The sequence below is a fragment of the Haemaphysalis longicornis genome, unplaced genomic scaffold (assembly GCF_048455015.1).
Source record: "Haemaphysalis longicornis isolate Haplotype H1 unplaced genomic scaffold, Haemaphysalis longicornis Haplotype H1 scaffold_17, whole genome shotgun sequence".
NCBI lineage: Eukaryota > Metazoa > Arthropoda > Arachnida > Ixodida > Ixodidae > Haemaphysalis > Haemaphysalis longicornis.
In genome coordinates, this window is record NW_027526276.1 from 1,701,713 (window position 1) to 1,724,926 (window position 23,214).

A 23,214-nucleotide genomic window follows, 5' to 3' on the forward strand; every position below is an offset into this window, starting at 1 on the left:
AATATAGTTACACTGTATATTTCCGTATGTTTTTAGTTGGAATTAAAAATCAGTAACAAGTTCGCAAAAATAAAACTTACGGGAACTTATCTAAAAAGACATGCGCTGTTCAAGAACCAAGCTTTAGTAAAAATGCCCATTTTCAAACTATCACTTTGAGGGGCGCAAGGTCTTGAACATATCTCCCCAGTTTACACTTATTTTATTCAAACGGGCTTGAAAATTTTTGTGTTTGCGCACATCAGAGTAGTGCCAGGCAGGACTATGGGTGCGTGAAGCAGTGGCGAAATCTGCACCGGCTCAAGGAGTGAAGCGTGACTCGACACCGGACTGTAACCAAGGGTGCTGCCAGCGGTGGCTACGCCAGTTTTCATAGGGCCCCAATGGAGATTTTTATCACGATTTGTCCTGTGTAGATAAATGTACAGTGTTTGTAGTCGTAATTAGGATTGTCGCCTGAAATTATTGAACGAACGAAAGCTCTATTTTATGATTTCTTGCCGGTAGAGGTCTTTTGTAAAGGGAGCCTCTAGGTGTCCTGTCGTTTCTTCCGAGGTGGCGTCATAGTTCTGTGTCGCCTGGGTTGAGTCATTTTAGGGGGCTTGTCGGCGGGGTTCCAAGCGTTCGGCGTTCCTTTGGGGGGGGCCTGGGGGCGAACCAGGTGGGGCTCGAGGAAGGCGACGAGGCTGCTTTCGTGTTCCCGTGACGAAAGTCGCACTATGGTTTCTTTTCATGGTAATAAGTGACGCTGCTCTACATTCCCTGGAATTTCGAAAATCGTTGGAGTGGTGTTCCTTGGTAAAGCCAATTCGGGCTGGGATTTGGAGGGGACCCGTTTGTGTCTCCTCTCTAAGACCTTTACTTCTTTGGCTAGGTGTGTGTCTGGTTTAGGGTAAGCTTCTGGGTTTTGCCGCTGATGTTTTACTGTGATTGTTTTTGGTGGGATGGGATCTCTGTGGGATTGGATGCGTCTGCCGGTAGATCGGAGTGCAGTATCGCGGGCGAGTAGGTTTGCTCTTCCGTTATACCCTGCACCCCGTCACCCCGCACCCAATAGAGTCCGGTCGTTCCTTGTACTTTTTCACGAAGCGTGCGTCCTACGCGGGGTATTCGATTGCATAGGAACCGTGAGCATGCCTGTTGTGAAACAGTGTAGCGGTCAGATATTCGGCACTTCTGCTGCTCGTAGGAGAACACCGAAAAAGGACAACTCGAAGTATAAATGGCCGGAAGTAAAACAAATCATTGAAAATACCGTAGATTCTTATTAGGACGAACTTGGTTAAGGTGAATTTCATTGTTTGGGCGAACAACACTATTGCTCTCTTGTTTGTGCACAATGCAAAAACGTTCGCTTAAGAAATGTTTCTTACAATGCGAAAAAATTGCACGGTCCCTTCAAGTCGGTCTTAACGGGACTTGACTGTATATAGGTGAATCTGTAAGAACGCGAGAGCATCTCGGCCCTCTCCCTGGCGAACTTTAGTCTCAGCCCGGTTTACATTGCATCCTTCCGTCTAATGTTGTATGCATTACAGCGTTTCTCGCACCACCACGTACACCGCTCCAACCATTCTTAGAGCTCTGTAACCTTCTCAGTGGTCCCGTTTGCTTGCCTTAACAGTGTCCTTGCCTGTATCAACCCTTCTTTTGTATGTCTATCACTGTTAGCATTTTTGTAACCTTTATTGCCATTTCTTTCGCGTTCCTACGACGTAATGTCTCCGTGGCATTGTCGACAGCACTACAAAGGCAGCTCTCTCAGCTTTGCTAAGTAAGCTCCCCGCGCATTCAACCCCACTGCTTAGTTCAGTGCTCTTCCATCGTTCTATCTCATGACATATAGACGGCACAATACTGCCGGAATTCCCATCGGTAGCTTGCGCAATAATGTAAGGCAGAGTGTAACACCTACACACTTTTTTTTTCAGTATGTACCAATGATTTTAAAATGCCGCGTCTGCACGACAGGTTTCCTGTGTTTAAATAGAGGCGTAATACGGGGCAGAGACCTGCAAAAGGGTTTACATCAGAGCAACAGCACACCGGAGGCACTGGCATGCGCAAGGGGGTTGGGACTCTTTCCTGAATGTTTGAACTGAGGGGTGGAGAGATTGGAATGATTATATCTGTTATCAAAGAAAAAAGTGCCTGAATTTCTTTGCAATTGCAAGCTCCGCACTTCGTTGTGGTAGGATACACTTCGGCTCACGCCACGTCAATCATTTGTTAATTCCCGGAATTGAACACAATTATCCTAATGTCACCTATCCTGTGACAACATCACCTAGAAATCTCGCTGTTTTTACAACAATCGATTCCTGTGTTACTTGTTATTCTTCTAGTTTTTTGTTTATTATATTTGTTCATCCTTTGCTGTTCTTTGTCGTCTTTCGAGTGTCCTGGCCCAGCGCCAAGAAAAGCCGCTTTAGTCACATACGTAAGCTGTACTTGGCATCAACTAGACCTGCAGTGAAAGATGCCATTTCACTCGGCCTGTCAGCGTGGTGACGTAGTGTTACGCACCTCCGCTTTGTCTGAAGGAGGCGTCTGCGGGGAGGGAGCAGCACCGAGAAGTGACGAAATGTGGGGGAACCTGTTGCGGGAAGTACGGGGGAGATATAAATAAAAGAGGGACCATAAATAGTGAGATGAAGGCGGGAGAACATTGAAAGGAGGTCTGCAGTCATTCCTCTAAATATTGCCGGACAGTCAACCCTTGATAGCCTTGTAATTACGCACATCTAGCGACAGGAGAGACAAAAGGACATTCACGCTGCACGGCGGTATTTCAAATCATCAGACAACTGGATATTGTGACGTACACAAGAATGACAGGTTGATGAACGGCGTTTTTTTCTGGGGCCAACAAAAGAAGAGAGGCCCGCGTGGCCCTCACGTTGCGAAGGTCTGCCCATACTGGGCTTGCGTTATGCCCAATTTTAGCCTTGTTATCCGCGTTTTCTGCCGCACGCTCGCGGGGCCCATCCCGCGTCTAGCCAGCCTGCTAGGAGGCCAGTGGACGCGTGCTTCACATCACACATGTGAAGCACGCGAGAACGATTCCCACATCGCGGGGTGCATCCGAGTCTAAAATCACAAGAGGAATACCACAATAACATAACAAGAATTCTGTCGCACGGCGAAAAACTTTGTTGTGACAACAGAAGTCCTGTTGTTACGACAAAACCATCTGTTGTTCGAACAAACATTTCTCTCCTAACGGTAAAGTCAAGTTTCTCGACAATAGACATTCCTGTAGTCACAACACAACCGCCCTTAACCCTGCTCTTCACAATGGGCAATAAAATTCAAACCTTGTTCAACTACTGATGGAACACCAGGATCGCGAGAAGGCAGGAAGTCGGCACCATGGAACATCGAAATCAGGACAGGAATACCACACGCGACAGAACATCCTAATCACGAAAGGGCAAGAATACAACAAGATGATAGTACGACACTCGAATATTCGACAAACTGCAGAATTTTTTCGTCTCGTCTTTTTTGACTAGGATGTGTCAATATGACCTACTTCATGCCATTCTTTTGCACAGCGAAACTTGGCAACTGTGTGCACGCGCCTGCAGCTATAAGATGGGCTGCCGCAACCAATATTGCAACTTTTCATTGCAACTCGGGACAGTTTTATGCACGTTTTCACGATAGGCTGCTCCGAACATTGAAAGCGGTACGAAGCGTAGTCCTTGTTATCGATGATTAGAAAAACAATTCAGATATTCTACTCAATAATTGGGCAGATGGGTGCTATCCGCTCAAGCCTGGTCCAAAGTTTGCAGGTTGTGTGTAACAAGTGGTGCCTTGAGGACCAATGAACGTACATGGACTTCCTGTATGCTTTTAAGATTTCATCGCTCAATAACCATCTCTTTAAACCAGTTTTTAATAATACATCTACATCTCCTCTGTTTGTAAAACGTACGTCCGTTTGTTTGCCGTTCTCACTTAGAGTGAGACAGGAAGCTTCGGGTTTCAACATCTTCTTTTTAGACATTTAGACATCTTCTTTTACTGACGTTTTACCACCCTGTCAGCTTTTACCTGTATATTGTGACTTGTCTTATAAAAAATTATAAAACAAGGGTACCACAAACTGCAATTTTGCAGCACTTCTTGTCCTTGAAGTATAAGCATCAATGTGCAGACTTTTATAGGGACGCATCAAAAACAGCAACCATGGTGTATTGCGCTGCTCAGGAGCCAAACTTTAATGCATGCAGAACCATGAGCCCATACACCACAATTTACTCCTTTCTGTGTGAGTATCGCCTTACTACCAACATTTCCGTGGTTTTTTTAGTGCTATATCGGAGTAAAGATTTACTACCATTAAAATGAAAGTTTTCTAGCGTAGCATTGGGAGTATATTATTTTCTCCCGCTAGAAGTTTTCAGGAGGCGCGTTCGGAGTACTGTTCACCTGCATTTGTAGTATTTTTGGTGTTCTTAGGAGTTTGACAGAAGCGGTGTAAGAAAATTTGTGACTACCTTTGGGGGTTATTATTATGCTTATAGCCCATGTTTTATTCTTCGGGTCTTCGAACATTTTAATGGCAAATGTGAAAGGTTGGTTTTCGGCGCAAAGACAGTTTATTGCATGGCAATTGCATATATACAAAAATGGTTCACAACACGTAATTATTTTATTTTATTTTTTATTTCCAGACACTGTTGGCAGATTGGGGCGTCACAGGGGTGGGGTAGAAAACTGACCTAACAACCGTCATGGCAAGCGTAAAGAAGAAATACATAACCGATACAAAATGAATACATCACTATACTACATTCTATAACTTACATGCTACATCACATACATCACAAAATACATTCAGAATATTACATCCTACAATGTACATGAGTCAAGTTACAGCAAATACATTCAAATTTACAACAGAACACAGGAGCACGCACGCAAAAAAAAACGATCACCGCTCACGACGATTGACTTTGAAAATATTTTGTAACATTGTGTTCAAAATGTTCTGCAGTTTGACAATCACGTATAGCATGCGGTAATACATTCCAGTCTTTTATTGTTCTAGGGAAAAACGAGTATGCATATGTGTTCACACGACATTGAGGGACTAGATATTTTCTGGGGTGGTCACTTCGTAGGCTCCGCACTTGATGGGGAATTAGGTACTGCTCTGCATCAAAGTTAAATGTGTTTTGGGAGAGCAAAAACAAGAATTTAAGTCCGGCTATGCGACGGCGGTCTAGAAGGGGTTGTAAATTTAGTTCTTGCAGCATCTGTGTTACAGAATCATTACGAGAACATTTTGAAAGAATAAATCTCGCCGCCCTTCTTTGTACGCGCTCTATGTTTTTAATTAATCCTTTTTGATGAGGGTCCCATATGATGCTTGCGTATTCCAGTGTAGGCCTTACTATTGTTAAGTACGCTGTTAACTTTACGGGGGCTGGAGCGAGTTTTATTTGCGACGTAAGAACCATAACGTTTTTTCAGCAGTAGAACAAATATTAGTGATATGTTGGGTCCAGTTCAGGTCTTCAGATATTGTCCCTCCTAAATATTTACATTTGTTAACGGTAGCTAACGCAGTGGAACTTAGTTGATACTAGAAATTTTTCACGTGATTTACCTTGTTTGTAACTCGCAAAACAACCGTTTTTTCTTTATTATTTGCATTTTCCATGTCTCTTACCATTTTTCAATAGACGACAACGCGTCGCTGAGCATTTTTTGATCACTATGGTTGCATATTTCTCGATAAAGTAAACCATCATCGGCGAATAGTCGAACGGTAATATTTTGATTAATGTCAGAAGAAATATCGTTGATGTAAACGAGAAATAATACTGGTCCGAGGACGGACCATTAAGGGACTCCTGAAGTTACCAGTAAACGATCGGACCTGTAGCCGTTTATGTCCACATAGTGCGTCCTACATGTTAGATATGACCTGACCCATTCCACTACATTGTTGTTTATGCCAATCTGCTTCAATTTTTTAATTAATTCTTTATCAGGAACCCTATCGAAGGCCTTTGCGAAATCAAGACATATTGCGTCAACCTGTTTTTCATTATGTATTGCTTTGGAAAAGTCTTGAAAGGTCTCAAGAAGCTGCGTTACGGTTGAAAGCTTTTGTAGGAAGCCGTGTTGGTTAGGATGTAGTAATTTTGTATTTTCTAGATACTGATATATAGGTTTGGATATAACATGTTCGAGGAGTTTGCAGCAGACGCAGGTTAAGGAGATTGGCCGGTAATTTTCGATATTCTGCTTGTCTCCGGTTTTGCGTACCGGGACCACTTTTGCTACAAGCCAGTCGTCCGAGACCCGTTTTTGGTGCAAGGAGGCGTTAAAGGTTATTTCCAAGTATCGGGCAACCCATTCAGCGTATCTACGCAAGAAAGCATTTGGAATTCCATCCGGACCAACAGATTTGTTCTTTAATGTTCCCCGCAGGGGGCACCTTGTGTACTCAAGGTGTTTTGGTGAGTAGCGCCACCACGGTCCCAAGCTCCGCAGGGGTGCCTACTGCCGTAGGCACTTGGTGTCTTGCAACACCACGGACCCGAGCACATGTGGGTTGGACCCACCCACGTCCCGGCTGTGCGTGGCTTTGCCGTGTCCGGGGAAAAGGGGAACCTGGTGGCTGAGCCAAAGTTGGGGTTGTTTTGGACCTTTACGGCCCCCCAGCAGCGGCAACACGCCACTTCGGCCCCTGCTTCTCGCAGACGGTGCCCCCGGTCTGACCCGCCTGGGGGGAATCAGCCAGTCGCCTTTTCCTGTCCTCCTCTCAGCTCTTTCTCTTTCCTATTTCCTTTCCTAACACTGTCCTGTCATCTCATTTCTTCCTTATTTCTAAGTTTTTCCAGGCGGCGAGGGTTAATCCTGTGCAAAGACGTCATCCTCGATCCCGAGCATAGGATTATAGTGGCAAGGTATGGCTAGCGTGTTAAGTCACGTTCCCTTGTTGGGCTCGGTGGTGGGCGGCCGGCCTTGCTGCCGAATGTACACCATGTATTTATGGCTTCTTTTTCCATCCCAAGAAAAACTGATCGGTACCTGAAATGGGGCCGCACCGAAGTACTTAGCATCAGAGCAGCTCCACCTGTCGAAACCTTTAACAAATACGTTGTGGTACACTCTGAAGAAAATGCACCCCTAGCAAAAAAATCGGTGTTCCTCATTGCAAAATGCCTCGAGAACATTGTTGGGAAAGACTACCATGCAAAAAACTTGCCTCAGGTGACCTGCTGGTAGAAGTACAAAGAAAAAACCAAAGTGAAAACCTCCTGAAACAGGACACCCTGGCTCAACTAAAAGTGACGGTCACGCCACATCGTAGCCTAAACACAACCCAAGGCCTCATCTCTGAACGAGAACTACTGCATGAGAATGAAGACGATCTCCTCGAAGGGTTCAAAGACCAAGGCGTAACAGCTGTGCGGATGATAACTATACGTCGCGCAGGAGAGGAAATCCGAACTAAACACATTGTTTTGACTTTCAACCATCCAACACTTCCCGAATCGGTCCATGCTGCATTTATTTCCTGTCCAGTGCGTCCATACATACCTAATCCGCGAAGGTGTTTCAAGTGCCAGAAGTATGGCCATGGAACTCTGTCGTGCCGTGGCCGATCCATCTGTGCTCACTGCGCAAGCACTGACCACACCAGTGACGATTGTAACAAGCAACAAGTGAAATGCCCAAACTGCAGTGGACCACACTCTGCCTTCTCACGCGCATGTCCATCATTCAAAAAAGAAAAAGAAATAATCCAACTGAAAGTCACTGAGAACCTAACGTTCCCACAAGCACGCCTGAAGCATGCCTTGCTATCGGGCAAAAGTTACGTAGACGCAGCTCGCCGGGGGGTGGGGCGTCGTCTGGTAGATGCGGGCACCCAGTACAGCGAGGCTGACCTGGTCCCGTCGCAGCCCCCCACTCAGCAGCAGAAAGTCGCTACCGTGGCTTCTGCTGCTGCACTCCGACCTAGTGCTGGGCGAAAGGCCGCCAGCACGACTCCTGTCCAGGTCAGCGATGTTGACCTGGCCTCGCCTCAGGCACCTGTGCAACAGCAGAAGACTGCTCCTGTGGCTACTGCTGTTCCAGCTGTGCCCAGTGCTGCGGCCACGGCCTCTAGCACAAAGTCTGGTTCTGACACTCTTTCAACTTCAGAAACCGCGGTTTAGGCCATGGATGTCTCTCCAAGTACGTCTGCTCCTGAGGCATCACAGGAGCGCCGCGGTGCCACAGGTCGTGGCAAACCGACCAAACCAAAGGCCAGTAAAGTCGCTGCCCCTGGAAATGACCCCAAAACCTAAGTGAACCTGCTCAGAAGGGCCCCGAAACACGGCCTGCTAAAAAGAGGGGAAAAAAACATGATCCAGAACATGATCCTTTTTTCTCTTTTGCTCATTCTCATGGCTGCTGAAAGTGTTATGTACTGGAATTGTAGGGGGTTGTTAAGAAATCTAGACGATATTTATGACATCCTCACCAATCACAAACCACAAATACTGTGTCTCCAAGAAACACACCTGCGCCCATCACAGACAAACTTCCTAACACAGTACATTGTTTACCGTAAGGACAGACAAAATTGCATCCAGCCGTCTGGTGGTGTGGCAATAGTACTCCAAAAATCTGTGGCTTGTCAGTACCTCCAGCTACAGACGTCACTCGAAGCTGTAGCTGTCAGAGCCATAGTTTTTGGCAAACTAGTGACAGTTTGCTCTCTATACATTTCACCCGACTATCGCCTTTCCAACGTCGAATTTGAAAACCTAATCAATGAACTACCTGAACCTTACATCATAACCGGTGATTTTAATGCTCACAACCCCACCTGGGGATCTGTGCGAGCCGATGCTCGAGGGCGGCTCATTGAAAGGTTTCTCACGACATCCGGATGTTGCATCTTTAATAAGAAACGCCCCACATATCACAATTCCACACACCACACATACTCAGCAATAGACCTTGCAATTGGCTCTGCAATCTTACTGCCTATGCTTGAATGGAGTGTATTTAACAACCCGTATGGCAGTGATCATTTTCCTGCAAAACTAACTGCTGTAAACAATGACTCTCAAGGCACAGAACCACTTCGAACATTTAAATTACAAGCAGCTGACTGGAAAACATACAAAGAACTTTCCAGGCTACCCCCTACAATTTGCCATTTAGATGTTGAAGCAGCAAGTTCACTGATTACAGCCCACATTCTTGACTCTGCTCAGAAAAGCATTCCAGAGACTACTTTTAAAACTCTCCCAAAACCCAGACCATGGTGGAATGAGGACTGCGCGCGTGCACGGTCTGAACAGAACAAGGCATGGGCACTTTTACGCCGCTATCCCACGGCCGACAACCTTCTCAAGTTTAAGCAGGCAAAAGCTAAAGGGAAGCGTACGCGACGTATGGCAAAAAACGAAAGTTGGACCAGGTTTATATCATCTATAAATTCTTATACGGATTGTAGGAAAGTCTGGACTAGAATAAAGAAGCTAAAAGGATACAAGAGTCATCCTATTCCCCTAGTAAGTAGTGTGGGTAACTCAGTAAAAGATCAAGCAGATGCTCTTGGGAAACACTTTGAACATGTATTCATTTCTTCACATTATACACAAACATTTTTTACAGCATAAGAAGGCAGCAGAGCGTCAACCCCTTCGTGTGAACCAACGCTCGAATGAGGGATATAATGCTCCATTTACCATGCTTGAATGGATGAGTGCACTCTCGACATGTGGTGCGTCAGCCCCTGGAGCTGACCGAATCAGCTATGACATGATCAAACACCTACACAGTGAAACCCTGCATGCAATACTCTCTCTCTTTAACAAAATATGGCAAACAGGTCGTTTTCCAAGAACATGGAAAGAGGCTATCGTTGTACCGCTTCTAAAAGAAGGAAAACAATCCTGTCTTGCTGCGAGTTACAGACCCATCGCCTTGACGAGTTGTTTATGTAAGCTGCTCGAAAAAATGATAAATAGGCGACTATTGTACTTTCTCGAGTTTAATGGTCTGTTAGACAAAAATCACACAGGCTTCAGGTCTGGAAGGTCAACTACAGATAGCCTGGTTGCATTTGAATCATATGTGAAAGACGCCTTCATCCATAAGCAACACTGCTTCTCTGTGTTCTTTGACATGGAGAAGGCGTATGATAGAACATGGCGATACGGTATATTGCTAGATTTGCAGTCATTTGGCCTTACTGGTAATATGCTCAACGTTATTAAGGACTATCTCTCTGATCGCACATTTCGTGTTCGTGTGGGTAATGTGCTGTCTAGAACCTTTGTTCAAGAAAATGGTGTACCGCAGGGGGGAGTACTGAGCTGCGCACTTTTTCTTGTTAAAATGAGTTCACTAAAAAATGTTCTCCCACGAACTGTCTCATACTCCACTTATGTTTATGACATTCAAGTTAGTTTTAAGTCCTGTAATTTATCGATATGTGAACGCCAAATCCAGTTAAGTGTCAACAGACTGGTTACATGGGCTGACAAGAACGGGTTTATGTTTAATGCTGATAAAAGTGCTGTTGTGGTATTTTCCAGGCGGCGTGGTGTCTATCCCCCTCCTTGTATTACATTACAAGGTCAGCCCATACCAGTAAAAAATGAACACAAGTTTCTGGGTATTTTACTTGACCACAAACTCACATTTATACCGCATATTAAACATATTAAATTACTAAAAATGAAATGCCTGAAAACGATGAACATTTTAAAGGTACTATCGCATCAGTCATGGGGCACGGACACAAAGTGTCTGCTTTCACTTCTAAATAGCCTAGTAAGGTCAAGAATTGACTATGGATGCATTGTATACCAGTCTGCAACCACAACAGCACTGAAAATGTTGGACCCAGTATACAACTTGGGGCTTCGCTTGGCAACAGGTGCATATCGAACAAGCCCCATTCCATCCCTTCACGTTGAATCTAATCAGTGGTGTTTGGAATACCAGCCCACTTACACAGCTTTGATGTATGCTGCAAAGATTACTTCTATGAAGGAACACCCTTTGAACGCAATTATGAAAAATAACACCAATAATAAACTTTTTGAAAATCGACCATCCATAGCACCACCCTTCCCTTTGGCAGTGTCACGCCTCTCAAAGGACCTACAAGTTCCTCTTGCTGAAGTTTACTGCACCTCCATTAATGAGTTGGTTGCTCCGTGGGACATTTGCCCAATTCAGTGTGACATGTCTTTCAGAGAACTGCAAAAGAAAAATGTGCCAAACTTTGTTATTACTCAGCACTTTCTGTCACTCAGGGACAAATACAAGGCAGCTGAATTCTACACAGATGCCTCGAAGACTTCTGCAGCGGTGTCTTGTGCTGCAATTTGCCCCATATTCACTTTGTCCAAAACAATGAACACGAACACTAGTATATTTACTGCAGAGGCATATGGTATCCTGCTAGCTTTGAACCACATTCTCCAAAACAAAATTAAGAGCTCAGTTATATACACAGACTCACTGAGTGTTGTTACAAAGCTTTCATCTCTGAAGGCTAGTAAAAACCCAACTTTCAATGCTGTTCTAAGAGCTCTGTACTCGGCTTATAGTCTCAAGCTTGCTGTCACAGTGTGCTGGGTTCCGGGCCACTGTGGCATTGCTGGAAATGAAGCCGCTGACCAAAGTGCTGCAGCTGCTGCCCTTCGTGAAAGCATAGATATTAAGCTGGTTCCATATGAAGACCTCAAACCTTATGTGAGAAGGAAGCTGCGAGAGCACTGGCAACAACAGTGGGATAAAGAAATAAGCAACAAATTACATGTCATTAAACCTAAAATTGAAAAACCTCCCACTGAGAAACATGCTAGATCAATAGAAGTGGCCTTATGCAGACTTAGAATTGGCCACACACACATCACACACTCATACCTTTTAACAGACGCAAACAAGCCACAGTGCCATCGATGTGGGGGTCAGCTTTCTGTCCTTCATATGCTTATTGAGTGTGACATGTGCATCATTGAAAGGAAACGTCATTTTAATGAAGCTTACACATATAACATTCCCTTGCACCCTTCACTATTTTTATCAGACCATCCAATGTTCCCATACAAAAAAGTTTTTAGTTACCTAGCAGATGTAGACTTTTTAAAATACATATCGTATAGACCATAACCTCACCTGTGTTCATTATGTGTTTTAAAACAGTGGTGGAACCTGAGACTTTACACCTTAGGTGCTTGCACTCACTATTTTAATATGAACCTATACACCATTTATCTTAGTATACTCACTATGCTTTAATTATGGCCCTATACACCAACCCCCTGAGCAAAGTTTTTTAAACTAGTGCCTCCTTTACAAATCTTTATCATCTCTTTCATCATTGTCATGGCGCTCTTTGCCTTTGTTGGCCTTGCGCCATTAAACCCAAAATCATCATCATTATGTTCTTTAATGTTTAGCAGGACCAATAGTATTCCTTCATAGCTAATTCGTACTTCTGGCATGCCAGATATGGGAGACTGATGTGGCTGTAGTTGAAACACTACATTCGGAATCATTTGAAAAGACAGACTGGAAGAACTTATTATGGTGAGACGCAATTTTCGAACAGTCGGTCATGATTTCGTCGTCAACAATAATGCTGTATAATGCTGTATGGCTTTGAGGGGTTTTGTCAAGTGGCGCCAAAACTTTTGCGGGGAAGGCACAATGAAGTTTGTAAGTGTTGCCTCGTAATATTTCTGTTTTTCTTGCCTAAGCTTTGTACGCAACTGTGAAGATAAGTTTGATAACTTTTCACGATTTTTGAATTTCCTTTGCCTTCCTATTTTCCGCTTCAGACGAACAATCTCTCGCGTTATCCGGGGATAACGTCTATTTTTTTCTCTTTTTTCTTAAGGGTACGAATGAATTTACACAGTGCAAGATAATGGTTTTGAATCTTATTCACAAAGAATTGACGTCATCGTCAGGGCTCAGACTGTATAGTTGAAACGACAAGTAATCAATGATGCTCATGTCGTCAGCTTTAGCAAAATTGGGGACATGCGCAATGCATTCTTTACCATTTGATGCAGGAACGTCGGTTTTAATTCGTACAAATACAAGTTGATGGTCCGATATGCCATCTTCTACTGCTACCTGATAATCTTCAAACCATCCATCAAGAAATACTAGGTCCAATCAAGACTGCGCTGTTCCCATTTTGAAGCAAAGCTTTCTACGTCTACCCCCAAGGGTTCTTTCGCGACCGTTGGTGTCACCAGAAAACTCCAGCGAACAAATAAAAGAATTTACTGGCACCGCCGGGAATCGAACCTGGAACTAACAGACTAACAAAGAGAGAGCCCGTTGTCTTACCGATTTAGCTACGAGCTTACGCGAAGACGGGGAAGACGGGGAAGACAGGTGGTCTGCTCTCCAAGGACATCAACGGGTTTATCCTCTGCGTTCTCCCTGAATGCCACGTAGAAGCGTCACGCGACCACTCACGCCCGTGTAGCGCCCCTGTGCGCACCTTGCTCATGTGCTAAGAGTTACAAAAATTAAAGGAGGCTCACACCAATGCATGGCATCTCACTTCTAGTACGCCAATGTGCTAAAGCCTGTGACCTCTAGTGTTGACGTAAAAAATCACAGCTCCTTGTCGTCCGCCATCACGCCAAACCAAGGAATACATTCAAATACTCCTTGATGGCCAGGCCATCACTCCAAGCCCCAGCATCAAGATCCTGGGCCTACATCTCGAGGCTAACACCAAGAGTGACGTCTCCTTGCAGCGCCTCAGAAACAGCATTAATCAAATCATACACATGATCAGGCGAGTTACCACCAAGAAGCGAGGCCTAGAGGAATCCGGTACCTTTAGATTAAGTGAAGTTTTTGTCCTCTCGAGAGTCACTTACGTACACCCCTGTCTTCTTATCGACAAGGAAGACATAGAGATGCTTCATATAATGATTAGAAAGGCGGTCGAGCAGGCCACTGGTCTTCTCATGAGTGCGTCCACACAGAGGCTGCTTAGCACGGGGCTCCACAACACGGTGGAAGAGCTAATAGAAGGCCATCTTTCTAACCAGAAGGTCAGATTCAGAACTGCGGTAGGTAACCGCATGCTTCGCCAGATTGGATGGGCAGCCCCTAATGTCACTCCGCTTGACGTACTCCCAAACTCTTGGAGACTAAAACTAAAGATGCTCCCTTTGCTTAGAAATATGAACCCCTCACATGAAGAGGGTCACCAAAAAGCACGGGCTCAAGCGCTAAACGCCACCCTCCGTGGGGATCATGCAGTTATCTACACAGACGCCTCTAATCATCGAGGGCAGCAATACGCCATCCTCGTGGTTACCTCGAGAACCAACCTCATTGCGTGTACCTCGCTTAGGACCCAAGAAATTACGGCAGCAGATGAGGCAGCCATCACCTTGGCTCTCACTCAACCAGGTGTTCGGAGGGTAGTCACCGATTCCCAGCAATCCTACTGGAATTACCAGTCGGGTTGGGTGTCCTGACCTGCACTGCGCGGGCTAAAAAGCACTCCCCAAACGGTTCCATTCAGCTCATCTGGACACCCCCTCACGCTTCAATGGAGGCCAAAAATACGCCCACCCAACAAGCCTGCGCTTCTTCCCACAGCCTACGCGTCTTCACTTAATGTATCCGCATCGCTACGACGCCGAATGTAAATTCTGCTCAGAAGTAAATTCTGCCCACTCCGCCCCGTAATCGGGGTGTGATACTTTAGCCCTGAGCACCATCCTCTCTTTCCGTCAACTACCCAACAAGAGCAATGGGAGATGCTGCTGTCCAGGCACTCTCTACCTACCCAGCTTCAGCGGGTGGACAGAACACAGGCTGCGCGGACTGCATATAGGCCCCCCAGAAGAAGGAGTCACTCCCCAGGGCTGCACTCTGGGCCGTTCAGAAATCTGAACAGAAGCATTTCTTCCTCTTCCTCCTCTTTCTCTGCCGCAAATCTCGAGGCCTCCGTCCGCGGCGCAGAGACGGAGAAGTCAGATCGTCTAACACCGGGTTGGAGCTTACGGTAATTTTATAAAAAAAAGGTTCTACTATTGTGCTACACCAATACAACTCAACCAAACACCATTCATGCATCATGCATTGATTTAACCTTACCAAGAATATCTATTTGAAGTAATAAATGGCGTGGTTACGTGCATTTCACTTCTCTCTGGTTTTACTATTTGTAAAGCGATGTGAGTGAATTTAAGGGACGCCGAATGGGTAATCGTTATGGGTGCCGTTTACAGCTTTGCTTTCAAACCACAGTCACGGGGTGGATTGACGCGATTTCTTTTGAGTGCTTTCCCGCACCAACTGTGTTAAATCGTTAGCGAAAGCAATGTCAAGCAGCACTTCGCAGTCAGCTCATTCCCGTGACTCTATGGTAAGTGAATTCCAATGAATCCCAGCCAAGTTAAAATCACCGGCAATTATTAACCGCTGGTTTCGCGTCTTCTGTTGTTCTACATAGTGTTTAATCGCCTCTAAATATTCTATCGATGCGTTAGGGGATCTGTAAATCGCTCCTATTACGACTAAATTGGTTCCTAATTTTACTTGGCACCAAGCGCTCTCGTGATTAGGGATACCATTCATGTTTACGAATTCGATATTTTCCTTTATTATGATTGCAACTTCTCCTCCTCTAGTTTCTCTGTCATTACGTATTATCTTAAAACCTAGAGGCAATAACTCGCAGTCTTGTATTTCTGGTCACAGCCACGTTTCGGTAACAATAACCACGCGAGGGTCGTAACTGGCTAGCACATGTTCTATATCACCGAATTTATTCGCGAAACTTTGAGCATTAAGGTTTATAAGTCGAAAATCTGTTTCCTGGATGACGGTTTTTCACTGGCCACTATATCTCGGTGTAGCCTTTGACGGCGCATCCTTGGTTTTCGGCAGTTGCCGTATCCTGATGCGGCTATTTTTAGAATAGTCCAACACGTAGACGTTGTTATCTACAGTAAGCCTGTCTCGGTTCAAGCGCAGGAGGGAGCCTTCATCTTTTTCTTTCAACGCATACTTCCAGAGCAGGTTGCGCTTATTCAGTGTCTCTTTTGAATAGTCGTCGCCAACCGAAATACCACTTCCTTTTAGTTTTCCGCAGCTATTGAAAACCTTTTCTTTTTCCTATACAGTAAAAGCGCGTTAATTCGACTCTCGTTAATTCGGAAAATTGGTTAATTCGGACACGTCATCTGGTCCCTGTAAATATACGCATCACTCTATGAGACAGGGCGCTCGTTATTTCGGACAGATTTGACCGCAAATAGGATAATTCGGCGACTTTCAGGCCGCTGGCGAGGCTCAAAAACGAAAAAAGAACAATTCGGAACAAAAGTGAAGCTCAACCGCAGCATCGCCATGGACATCAATTATCGACTTGGCTTGACTTGAGACTGGTTGAACGTCTTTTCTTCGCGTGTAGGTTTGGCGATGCCATTGGTGCAATTTTGTGGCTTTGTTCCCGTTGGAGTGCAGCATCGCTGAGCGCCGTTTTAACGTGGAACGATTCAGTGCGGCTCCTTTAGCTTTCTCCTGTGACCGCACTCTCCGGCGATGGAAACGCCGGCGAAGCGGCCCAAGTACGAGGCCAAGGACTTTACCACCATAGTCGAAATTTTGCGTGCCCTGAAAAATGGGCTCTCTCGACAAGAAGTGATGAAGAAGTTCAATGTGAAAAGAAGGGCTCAGAAAAATTGTGTCGCAGAATTGTGTCTCAAAAAGTGTGTCTCAGGGCTCAGAAAAATTGTGTCCGCGTGAATTTCTGCTCGAAAGCAGACAAGCATACGCGATTACTTCGTAAAATTAAGGTATGTAGAAAAAAAACTTGCATTTATTGTGTTTATTTCGACCATTCGATAATACGGACATTCGGTTAATTCGGACATTTTTTCCGGTCCTTAGAAATCCGAATTAACGAGCTTTTACTTAATCATAAAGCTTCAGTATTACTGGCCGAGGCTTGAAGGGTTCTTCTGCAGATTTGTTGTGATGTGGCTTTCTGACTCTGTGCATCCGCTCTATCGTGTTTAAATTAACACCAAGCTTTTTCTTCAATACTTCTACAACTACCTTTTTTTCAAGTTCTTCTGAAGTTTCATTTTCAGTTTCCGGTATACCAAACACCATGAAATTGTTTCGCCGCATTCTGTCCTCTAAAGCAACAAGTTTTTCCTGATGCTTTTCCGAAACTAAATTCAACCTTTCGGTTGTGTCTTTTAGTTCAGCAAGACTTGCCACTTGGTCCCTACAAAGCTGTACAATGTCTTCCAGGGCCTTAAGTCTGTCGCTAAGACCGCTTAGGTTGGCCTGAATTGCCTTTTGGGCATCACGCAACCCTTGTACAAGTACTTTATATCGGGTCCAGGGATCGTATCAACGTCACCCGACAACAGCAAACACAGTGATGCAAAAGCAGAAAACACTACCCGTGGGCACGGCAGCACTACGAGGAAGCGATTGTCGCTCTTGTAAGACGAGCATGAACTAACCTGTTGAAACAGAAGGAAGCTGTTTGAGCACATCGCCCATGCGTTGCAGCCGTGCCCACTGGATGTTGCCGGCGAGGGTGCTTGCTTTATACGGTCTCGCCACGGCGTTGTTCCACCTTGGTTCCTGGTGTCGAGGTTGTCGATGATAAACGGGTGAAGTTCCAATTCGGCAGAATCAACCGCAACAGCCGGGTCGCCCAGGCGCATGCTCCATGCGTTCCCATGGAAGGAAGCGCAGATGAGAATCACCTGTTGAAGCAGAAGGAAGTTGTTTGAGCACATCGCCCATGCGTTGCCACCTCGCCCAATTAACAACACAATATCAAAACACTCGTCAACAAAACACTTACATTGAGAATACATGGTATCAGGGTTAGAACTTCATCTACTACAACTCTCTTCAACGAAAACATTGGCAGCGTATCTGCTCCTTCCGTTGCAAATGTCGACAAAAGACGATAGTCTTTATCGACTTTTGCCAAGTAAATGGCTCTATTCCCTTTCCAGCTCACCTTTTATGTTGTTCCTCTTGCGTCGCGCTCCTGCCAAGGTAAAGACACCAAAGGTTTCATTAAATAATTTTACATTTACCGCATTCCACTCCTATAGGCCGGGTGTCTCGGTGCCAACGCTGCCCTACGGCGGAGGCGCGCGTGAATTGAGGCAGGCTACTACAGCATTTATATAACCACGTTGCCCTACTCCACGTGCGTTCCAAGTACAACGTGGTGTCTATCTAGTGGAACCTTTTGTAACTGCTGCGGTTGATTTTTTAAAATGGCGCCAGAAGCTATAGTGGCGCGGGTGACAGCAGGCGACCGCGGAGTGAATTTTTTTTGAGCAGTTGATGAGGTATTTAATTTCGCAAAAATCAAGCATGGAGAGATTTTTATAAAGGAACACTGCAAATGTCACCCCTGTATTAATTTGTTGTCTCATATTTGCGTAATGTCTTGTTCTTCTTCAACAATGCTGACAAGTATGAACATTACACCGGACTTAGAAGGGTAGATTTAGCTGTGACTATATAAGACTATTGCGCAGGCCTTGATTTACTTTATCCAGGTGGCTGAATGGAGTCACAGACAGACAGACAGACCGAAATGCAGACAGACCAAAATTTGTGGGTTTTGGTAGCCCAAAAAAGACTGTCGTCTTTAAAAAGATAATGTAAGCCAATGCAAACAATGCAGTAAGTTAGGCATTGATAGTTACGCTGTTCGCTCGCACTTGCTTCCCAAGCCACCGTCTCCTTGCATACTTACCACGAATCCATGGAAACACCAGATTACAAAGATAAAACAGCTCTTTAAGTCTGCAGCAATCAATACCGGAACATGTTGTACAGCTTTCCAGAAAAAATAAATAGCATTGTAATGACGCGAAATTTGTCACTCTGTGCTCCACTTTTCGTAATGCCCGAATTTTTAGTTAAAGCTATGAAAATTGCCCTTTCGTTTGGACACCTCCGCCTACCAACTGGTCAGGACCACGGAGTTGAAGACAAAAGTTTGATCGATATGGAATGCGACCCTTGTTGCAACCCTTGTTGAAGTAGGCACGGCGAACCGCACCTCGGTATGTAGCATCATAAGCTCTTCTTCTGCGTTTTGCAGATTCTATTCAGCCCTGCCGGATGGACCCAACAGCAAGATCACCGGTCAAGTAACACGTGTGATGTATATATCGACGCACACGGCAACCTCTTCACCGGCCCTCGTCATTCTGTGACGCCCTTCTTCTGCGTTTTGCATATTCTATTCAGCCCTGCCGGATGAACCCAACAGCAACATCACCGGTCAAGTAACACGTCTGATGCAGATATCGACGCACCACAACAACCTCTTCACTGGCCCTCGCATTCTGTGACGTTCCGTATGCGCAACCGTCTTCTACGTAAGGGTAGTCTTACCTACCCGTGTATAAAAGTCCGTCCACATCAGTTCATCTTCAGTGGGCACGCCGGACCAACCCTCGGCATGTGGCCTCATAAGCCCTTCTTCTGCCTTTTGCAGATTCTATTCAGTCCTCCCGGATGGACCCAAGAGCAAGATCATCGGGCAAGTAACACGTGTGATGCAGATATCAAAGCACCGCAACAACCTCTTGACTGGCCGTCGTCATTTTTTGACGTTCCATATGCGCAAACGTCTTCTATGCAAAGCGCGTCAACCTACCTATGTATAAAAGACCGTCCCCATACAAAAATGCCTTATAGGCGTCTATTGAAAAATGTATGGTGAGCTATGGCCGCCTATGGGTCTCTATGGTCCCCCATAAAAAGGCATAAATTAGGCTCTAGCCAGCAATTGAAGTTTTTATAGATCCTGTACTAAAGACTGTAAACCTTACAATTCTCTTTAGACGATTATAGAACATCCTAGTGTGTTTAGTCTTAGAGTCACAGCTATTCAGGTTACTGTAGCCAGGTAAAGAAATATGTATGGCTTTAGTTCTATAGACCAGCCGCGGCAAGGCTCTTTTGGCTGGCTATAGACCATTGCTTAGCTTTAAGTCTACAGACTTGAAACCATTCAGCTGTTTTTTGCCAGCTATTGGAAAAAATATGTCATCACGCTAAAGAGAGACACCCACAAAAGTTCTTTTGGCAGGTTATGGGCCGTTGTTTCGCTCTAAGTCTACGGACTTGAAATCATTCAGCTGTCTTTCGCCAGCTATTGAAAAGAGGTCGTCCTAAAGCTATGGAGAGAAAGCCATAAAAGCTTATTTGGCTGGCCACGGCCCGTTGTTTAGCTCTAAGTCTACAAACTTGGAGCCATACGGCTGTCTTCTGCCAGCGATTGAAGAGAATTAGCTTTAAAGCTAAAGAGAGGCACCAATAAAAGCTTCTGTGGCTGGGTACAGGGCAATATATAACTTTGAACCTTTAGAAGTGTGATAATTAAGCAACATTTTGCCGGCATTAAAAAAGCGTTTGGCGCAAAACTTACAAGCCTGCATCCATACAGGGTTCTTTAGATAACTATATAGTAACATAAGGCTCGAAGTCTACAGCCGCTCATCGAAAAGTGTTAGCCTATAAAGTATATTTCGAGCAACCATTAAATCAAATTCTGCTGGTTTCAATATGACTTATGACGCGAAATTCAAATACTCATTATTTACCTAGCTACATCTACAACACAGATTGTATAACGATGATGAGGTTGATCGGCCGGTTATATGAACATATTTGTTCAATAAGGTTAGGTACTTATTATAACAACAATACGGAAAAAGTACAATTAAAGGTAGCTGCTGATTAACGCTCAAATTCAGGTTGCAACTTTGGATACTGCGCGTCGGCAAAGCTTGCAAATGAACGTTCACCAAAAGACGTATAATTGCGGAGAATTCTTCTTCTGCGGCCCTTCGCTGCCGCGGTCAAGTGAAAAAGCGGGCTTCTCTAAAAACGGCCATCACAGCTTCGAAGCAGATTGGAAATAACTTTCGCGGCCCACGGTACACTCTCAGAAATATGGTGGAAGCTGCGAACAACTGCAATATTTCTCCCGCGGCGCCCACTTTCAGATCAGTCATTGAGAAAGGGGGAGAGCGACCCACGCCGGACCGAAGGAGGCGCGGTGAGGAAATTCTGGGAAGCTATGAAAAGGTAGAGGGGACACCCCTGCTTCCTGTCTTATTTTCTGATGTTTGTTTGGCATACTGGTTTTGGCGATGGGTACCGAAGGACACGGCCGTGCGGCCCGCGCTGTGTTAGTATTCCTGCGCGCAGCAATGCTAATGACAGACAATTTTCCCTGAGTGCTGAGAACAGATACAACTTTTTCGGATGACGAAAACAAAACGTTACGCGATCTTGTATTTACCAAAAAAAAATAATTACCAGCGAACAAGTTAGAACAAGATCGAGAAATGGGCACGTATCTCCGAACTATTTGCTATCGGGATGGACCTGCTTATACCAGGATGTACTCAGTCAGCCACATTCCGTCTCCTTGCTCATGTGCGCGGGCATGGCACGTGTTGCCTGGTGCTGGGAATTTACGGCTCGACGGCAATGTGCTCGTGTACATGGTGTGACACCAAGCAAATCTGCCGCTTTTCAGTGGCGTAAATTTCGGTGTTTACGGTGACAGTGTTACGATTAATTCACCATCAACTTCAAGTCATGCGAAAATGGATACCTGCGATACTGTGACAGGAATTTCATCGTACGCAAAACTCCAGGGTGAGTGACCTTACGAACTGAAGAGACTATAGTGCGAGAAATGCAGGACTTTTTTTGGTGTTCACGAATACTTTTCTAAACTACCCTGGACCACATAAGCATTGCAACGTACACAGAAATGAAGATTTGCCGCGGTGATGTGACAAAAATCATTATTTTTTCGCGAACTGAGAAAACTTACAAGGAACTAATTGAGTGAACTTGGAAAAACGTTTTTTTACCATTCCAATGTGTGCGACCGCCTTCATTGTTTTATTGAGAGTGCATTTTCATTTTAGCCACCGTACTTGCAGCTGTGTGCGTTGAGTACTGAGTGTAATGAACGACTTCTGAGTTCTCTCTTTTCTGTGGACTACCCAGCACCTGTAGGTATTTGTGTCTCGGCGGGCGTTCGCGGGGAATGTGCCACGTAGTGTGGCTGTCGAGCGAGTCACTTCAGCGTCAGCCAGAGTGTTGGAATGCGTCTGCTGTGTTTTTCGATCCGCGTATGTGAACAACTGTTTACTCGTGGTGAAGTAGCGTAGATAGTAGCCCTTTATCTAATGAATGGAATGAATAAACCCCTTGGTTTTGCTTTCCTTGAATCCCTGTGTTTAAGCCTTTTGTGAATGAAAACTGGCGAAGTGTTTGCAATCGCTACCTCGAACTCCCCATATATCACGCAGCATATATAACAGAATGCAGCTAGGCACACAATCTAAGTGCCACAGGAGAAGTTCTAGAGATCTGCAAGGCTCTATGCCAGCATGGCAGCGTGCTAATAATTTCTCAGCGGTTGCTGCAGTCACTGTGTCTCAAGTAGTGGTGATTCTCATCAGGCTGCAGCCCATGCAAAAACATTGTATGGTCTGCTATTGAAAAACCTTCTTATGGTTGTCTTTAGCTATTTGGCCTAATTATTTTAAGACATTTCTATGGCTGTCTTTAGCCATTCCTATCGACATTCCTATGGGTCTCTTTAGATTCTTCTATAGCCATAGCGATATCGAAAGAATAGCTAAAGACAGCCATAGAACCGACTATAGAAGAAGCTCAAGACACCCATAGGGACTTCAATACGAATATCTAAAGACAACCATAGAACCGCCTATTGAAGAAGCTAAAGACACCCACAGGAATGTCGATACGAATATCTAAAGACAACCACATTACCGGCTATAGAAGACGCTAAAGACACCCATAGGAATCTCGATACGAATAGCTAAAGACAACCATATAACCGGCCATAGAAGAAGCTAAAGACACCCTAGGAATGTCGATAAGAATAGCTAAACACAGCCGTAGAACCAGTTATAGAAGAAGCTAAAGACACCCATAGTAATGTCGATACGAATCGCTAAAGACAGCCGTAGAAAAGTCTAAAGATTATTCGGCCAAATAGCTAAAGACGACCATAAAAAGGATTTTCTATTGCCGACCATACAATATTTTTGTATGGGTCCACATCAGTTCATTTTCAGTGGGTACGGCGGACCGAACACTGGCATGTGCCCTCACAAGACCTTCTTA